This window comes from Arachis ipaensis, chromosome B02 (assembly GCF_000816755.2).
Source record: "Arachis ipaensis cultivar K30076 chromosome B02, Araip1.1, whole genome shotgun sequence".
In the NCBI taxonomy this organism is placed as follows: domain Eukaryota; kingdom Viridiplantae; phylum Streptophyta; class Magnoliopsida; order Fabales; family Fabaceae; genus Arachis; species Arachis ipaensis.
This window is the reverse complement of record NC_029786.2, coordinates 9,924,372-9,931,036: the sequence shown is the minus strand read 5'-3', so window position 1 is coordinate 9,931,036 and position 6,665 is coordinate 9,924,372. Positions and strand designations below refer to the sequence as shown.

Here is a 6,665-nt window from a genome sequence, read left to right as displayed (position 1 = left end):
GAAGGGAAAGAAGGGAAAGGGGAAGGGGGGAGAGGGGACGGCGCCGGCGAAGCTTGGAGTTGCCGTCGCCGTCGCCGGAAGAAAGAAGAAAGGAGAGGGGCTGCGACGGAGGAGAAGAGAAGAGGGAAAAGAGAGAGGGAGCGCCGGTGGAAGGGAGGACCGTTCATGCATGCTTCTGCCGCCGTGGAGTGCGTCGCCGGGAAGAGGAGCACGACGCGAGGAGGGCGCACGCGAAGGAGAGAGAGAGAGGGATCCGAGGCTGAGCTGGTCCGTGCATGCTTCGTCGCAGGTCCGCGGGTGATGGCTGGGTGGCCGAGGAGAGAGAGGGATCCGAGGGTGGAGTGCGTCGCCGGTCCTCGGACGCTCCGTCGCTGCCGCTGGGGATGGATGGCCAAGCGCTGCTGGTTTTGCATCTGCTTTTTCTGCTTCTTCTTCTGCTGCATCTGCTTCTTCTGCTTCTTCTTCTTCTGCATCTGCTTCTGCAGCTTCGGCTTCTGCATCAACATCTTCTTCTTCTGCATCTGCTTCTACTTGAGTTTCTGTTTCTGATTCTATGACTGCCTCTGCTTCTGCATTTGTGATTGCTTCTACTTCTGATTTTGATTTGGTTGTTGAATTTGTTGAATTTGGGTTGAATTGTTGAATTTGGATTGATTTGTTGAATTTTTTATTTCTGGATTTGTTGAATTTGTATTGATTTGTTGAATTTCTGATTTTTGGATTTGTTGAATTTGTGTTAATTTTATTGATGTTGTTTTTTTGGGTGGTGGAGGTAAAGGTGCTGGTGGTGATAGAGGTAAAGGTGCTGATGGTAGTGGAGGGCATTTTTGTCCAAAAAAATTTAAAAGGACGATTTTAATACAAAAAAATACGTTAAGGATGATTTTAAATCAAAATATACACCAGGGATGGGTTCAATTCCGACCCTCAATGTGAGGGACCAAAACAATACTTATCCCTATTTGTTATTCGAAACACATAACAGAAAAATAATTCTACATACTAATAAAAGTAAATTATAAAAAATAAACTCCACGTCCTTTAATTAATTTTATGTATAGCAAAATTCTATAGAAAAAAGAACAATCACAAAAAAATCTTCTAATTAATTTTATTAATTATGAAAAGTTTTTATTGAGTAAAAAATTATTTCAAACTGTATGTTATGCAGATGTTTTAGTAAATTTGGGTTGGTTCGATATCTAATAATTTGGGAGCAAAACTTATTCCTCTTATGAATATCAATTTCGAGTTGTGCATCAAAAGATCCCAATGTTGGACGAATAAAGAAGAGAATAAAAGATTCGAAATGTGAATGAAATTTAAATGACTTGATATTAAAATTACAAAACAAAATAAATTACTTGAAATTAAATCAAAGTAATAAAATACCTTCAATAATAAAGGTCAAAGGACTTTGAATTCAAAAGACAATGTGAAAATATTAAAGAAGAAAAAACAAAGACTTTGCAAGAAAGTAAATTTGCAGAAAGGGAAAGATTACAAGAAATTTAAAAAAATTTAAAAGATATAGAAGGAATCTTACAGAAAGAAAGCTCTTGACAGACTTAGAAAATCGTTGGGGATGTGAGTATGCGAGAGTGTTTTCTAAAATCGAACTCCAAGCTATGTCTATTTAAAGCTATCTTCAACCAATCAGATTTCCTTCACGTATTATTCCTTATACAAGGAAGTCAAACATAATTGTTCCCGCTATAACAAGTATGATAACCATCTTCAACTGTCTCGATCTCTGGCCTCTCTATTGCTTCGATCATGTACCTTTATTTTCGATTTGCACCTTCAATCAATCTAGCTTGCTTATTGATGCAATCACCTTTGTGTGCCTTCTCAACATAATCCAAACAAATGTCTTCAATTTGTTCGTCATCAACTTATTATTTTTAACCAACACTAACCATGAAAGATTCTGGCGTTGATAAATTTATCTATAAAAAATAAAACTAATATTATACCCATAAAAGATAGATTTAAGTTGACAAAACAAACAAAAACCTAAATAATTATTCAGAATTTCTAAATTATCCCTTCTTTACCAAATCTAATTCAATAATCTCTCTTCCTCCTTCTCTTGCACCACTTCACATCCCATGCGCACTTTAGCCAACCCTCTCCCTTTCCCATGTCCATCTTATGCTGCCTCACCCTAACCCTATGCCATCGCCTCCACCACAATCGTCATTTGCTGCATTGCCACCACATGTGCTACTGTCTGCCAGGACACCACCCTCTGGACCCCAACCCTACTCTCTCAGGTGGAATCTACCGCCGAATCCCTCTTTCACATTGCCGTCGACACCTCTGCCACACCCAATCTTGTGGAGTCACACACACGCACCGGCCAGTACCGTGTTGAAGAGTAGGGATCATAGTTAGCAGAACCGGACCGGACCGGCCGGTTCGATTGAAAAATTGGTGAACCGGATCTAGTATCGGTTCGGTTTGATATTTGGACCGTATAAGGTATAGAACCAGAACAAATCGGTCAAACCCGGAGTGAACCGGTGAGAACCGGTCAAACTCGGTAAGACCGGTCTGACCGAACCGTTTGAAAGGCAAATTATCCAAAATGTATGATATGGGGTTTGAACCCCTATCTGCTAGAAGATCAAAACCTCTCTTTGCCGCTGAGCTATGTTGATTTTCATTAATATGGTTAAACTTGTCAAATCATCTAACTGTTTTTAAATATCAACTTCACATGAAAATTAACTGTATGTAAGTTTTTATTTATAATAATATAATAATACAATAAATATAAATTAATTAATAAAGTATTAAAATTTGAAAATAATTATTATTTTTATAAAAAAAATAAAAGTACTTATAATAAAGAAAAAATAATTAAATTTTACATAATTACTTAATTATACCGGGTTAACCGGTTTGACCAGTGACCCACCGGTTGAACCAGTAACCCAGTGACCCAGTGACCTCACCGGTTCGATCACCGGTTCGGTTCTGACAACTATGGTAGGGATGTGGTGGAACTAAGTTCAGTCATGGAAAATGGGTTCGACATCATTCGGCTCGTCCCGCCAGAGAAATTCGGCATTGTCATCGTCTTTGCCACGAGTTTTGGAATTAGGTCAGCATTTTACCTCAATTTTGGCATTTTGATTTTTCACTGTTGAAGATATTTTCTTCTTCTCTCAAATTATGTTGGTCTTCATTTATTTTAATTTTTTATTTTATGTTGGTGATGAAATTTCACTTTATTGTTGTTTATTTCGACTAGAAATGGCTTGAGGAGGAGGAAAGAAGATGATAATTTGAACATCAGGAAGTGGATGAGTATATAGGGGACAATGAAGCTGGATTTGTAAAGTTGAAGGTGAGGGTGGTAGTAGAAGAGGAAGAGGAAGAGAAAAAGAAGAGATGTTGTGAAATTGGATTTAATAAAGAAGGAATAATTTAAAAATTTTGGATAATTTTTTAAAATTTTGGTTAGTTTTGTTAATTTAAATATATTTTTTAGGGCAAATCACTCAATTAAGCCAAGGGGTGGAAAAAATTACAAGAATCAGCAAAATCAAAAACTGGTTCATGAATCAACCAAGAGACATTTCTATATAGTTCGAATCAACCTAATTCGAACTTCATTTCAATGTAATTCGAATCACACTGATTCGAATTACACACACACGCACACACCCACTAATTCGAATCAACCTGATTCGAATTACTCACACACAGTAATTCGAATCAGGGTGATTCAAATTACACCCATGCACGCGTTCCTAAATAATTCAAATTTGGATGATTCGAATTACACAATGTATAATTCGAATTAGACTGGTTCGAATTATACTGAGCCAGACGTGTATAAATATGGTGTGAACGTGAATTGATCTCATTAGAGTGAGAAAATAGCTAGTGAGGAGAGTTTTGTAGTGTTGGTTCATCACAAAGGATCGATTAAGAGGAAAACATGATATGGTGTGAAGTTCACTAATAAGGATCCTCTCATTATTTTTATTAGGCCTACGACGAGCTATGATGAGTTTGTGAATTCTATACTACCGAAACTTGGTCTGCAAGGCGTCAAACAGGTTCAGAAGTTATTCTATCAAATTCCGATCTCAGTGCTGCAAGAAATAGTGAAGCATGATTGTTTCACGATCGGGAGTGATGAGGACTTGCAGGTCCTGTTTGATTGTCGTCGGCAGTTTCCCGAGGTTAGGACACCTGAGCTGTTGGCGAAGTTGGTTGATGTGGTATCTAGCTCGGGGGGTTCGAACCGGAATACCCACGCTATAGGCACGGTAGCCGGTTCTAGCTCCAAACCTGTTGGTGCATCTTCGTCTGTCCTTGTGAATGAATCTCCGGTCGAGCCTGTCGCCTCCCCGTCCTTCGCTGTTGATCTCAACTGTAGTGGAGGTGGAGAGGTTGGAATAGTGGATGTTTTGCCGACTTCTTTAGAGTGTGCTGCCCCGGCTGGTCTGGGCGATGCATTGCTGGATGATGTTGACGATGATGATGTGGAGCCGGATACCATTGCTGATGACAGTGGCGATGATATTGGAACAAGTGATCCAGCTGGGGCTGGAGGTGGTTCTAGCTCTGCCACACAGCAGTACCCTCCGCACTTTTCATCTTTGGACTTAGATTCCATGAGACAGGAGGAGGTTCCTGGGGAGCTTACTAGATTTGGTGCTAGATATGGCCAGGGGTCTGCAGGTCTCACAGAGTTTCAGGTTGGTCAGCAGTTTCAAGATAAAGATGAGGCTGTGTTAAGTGTGAAGACGTATAACATCTGACGCGGGGTACAGTACAAAGTGGTGGAGTCTGACTATCGCCAGCTCCCTCAGGGCACTAACAAAACCACTAACATAAACCACTAACATAAACTACTTGCAAAACCACTAACAAAACTAATAACATAAACCACTAACATAAACCACTTGCAAAACCACAACCCTAAACCACTAACATAAATCACTTGCAAAACCACTTACAAAACCAATAACATAAACCACTAATATAAACCACTTGCAAAACCACTATCATAAACCACTTGCAAAATCACTAACAAAACCACTATCAAAACTGCAAACATTATAACTAACAAAACATAAAAAAACCAGTCACATACAATGTTACCAACGTCATTTACCATCAAAACCACTAACATAACGTATATAAATAAACGAATAAGTTACCTAATCCTACTTTAAAAAAAAAAGATTACGTACTAACCTCTTCGTTGATGACCCCGGCTATATGAGCTACTCCATCCAAACGATATAGTCTGTCCGGATTATCCCCCATGGGCTGAATATCCTGCTCGAGCCTTTCTTCGAGTTGTGATAGGTTGTTTTCTCTGGAATTTGGTGGGGTATGATAATGGAAAGGTGGTTCCAATGAGGTTGGTTCGAACTCCTTTATAGCCGAAGCAAGAGTAATTCGAAACACCGCAATTCGAATTACTACCGGAGACAAAAATTGAGTAATTCGAATCAGCCTAATTCGAATTACTTAAGAATGCGTGCGTGGGTGTAATTCGAATCAAGTTGATTCGAATTAGTGGGTGTGTGCGTGTGTGTGTAATTTGAGTTAGTTTAATTCGAATTACATAGAGATGAAGTTTGAATTAGGGTGATTCGAACTATATAAAAATGTGGACTGGTTGATTCATGAACAAATTTTTTATTTGGCTGATTCGTGTAATTTTTTCCTCCCCTTGGCTTATATAGGTGATTTGCCCTAATTTTTTATGAGCACAAAGTTAGTTTTGTTTTTTATGAACGTATTTATCAGTATTTGAATTTTTAATAATTAAAAATAATTATTTATTCTTATTTCAATTGCATAAAGAAAAATAAATTTAAAGAATATTAACAGACAAATATATACATGTATATAAAAGTCTATCAGTTGTATTAATACTAAAGCGTTTTAGTATATTCCTTAGACATGCCATTGATATATAATTAATGTAGGATGAGTCAAATATGTGTATACTAATAAAATTGAAGAGTAATAATTTTGATAAATCTCAATTAATATGAATATAATTTATTCATAAAATAATAAATACATCTAATTTGAATTATAAGAATATTTCTTTTTTTACCACATGACTGATCTCCACAATATTCCTGAAAATGTTAATAAAATAATTAAATAATAAAAGAAATGTCTAGAGAAAGAAAAAGAGACAGCACAATTATATAAATAGATCCAAACAAAAGAAAAGAAGTAATAATTAATCGTGCCTTTCCTTTCCTGCAAGAAGACATCTCTTCAACTATAATAAAATAAGTCAGCTAAAAACAAAATTTTTTTTAACTAATATTTATTAATATTTTTTAAAATTATACTTTTATCATTTTATTTTTCATTTCTTTCATTTTTTTTTCCAACACAAAATTAATTGTTCGTAGATGGTCAGATATTTTTCCATGGGTAGCTTGAATTATAAGCGTAGTCTACTTTTAGGAATTTCTTTTTGTGGAAATATTTAGCTTTCCACTAAGGAAAATAGCGTTTGGAGTATTCTCTAATAGAGATGGTAAAAATATCGATCTGTATTTGTAGATATTCGTAAAAATTATTCATGACAGGTAAATTAACGAAAATTCATAAAATTTTTATAAGGATGAAGATCTGTTCCGGCAAAGAAATGAGAATGGAAGGAGACA

At 36.8% G+C, this 6,665-nt stretch overlaps 1 protein-coding gene across 1 annotated transcript in view; it reads right to left on the bottom strand.

Annotated features, from left to right (window-relative positions):
• Window positions 1–6,665, bottom strand: part of LOC107626799 (BON1-associated protein 2-like) — a 33,583-nt gene that overhangs the window by 3,135 nt on the left and 23,783 nt on the right. The gene's annotated exons all lie outside the window — the stretch shown is intronic.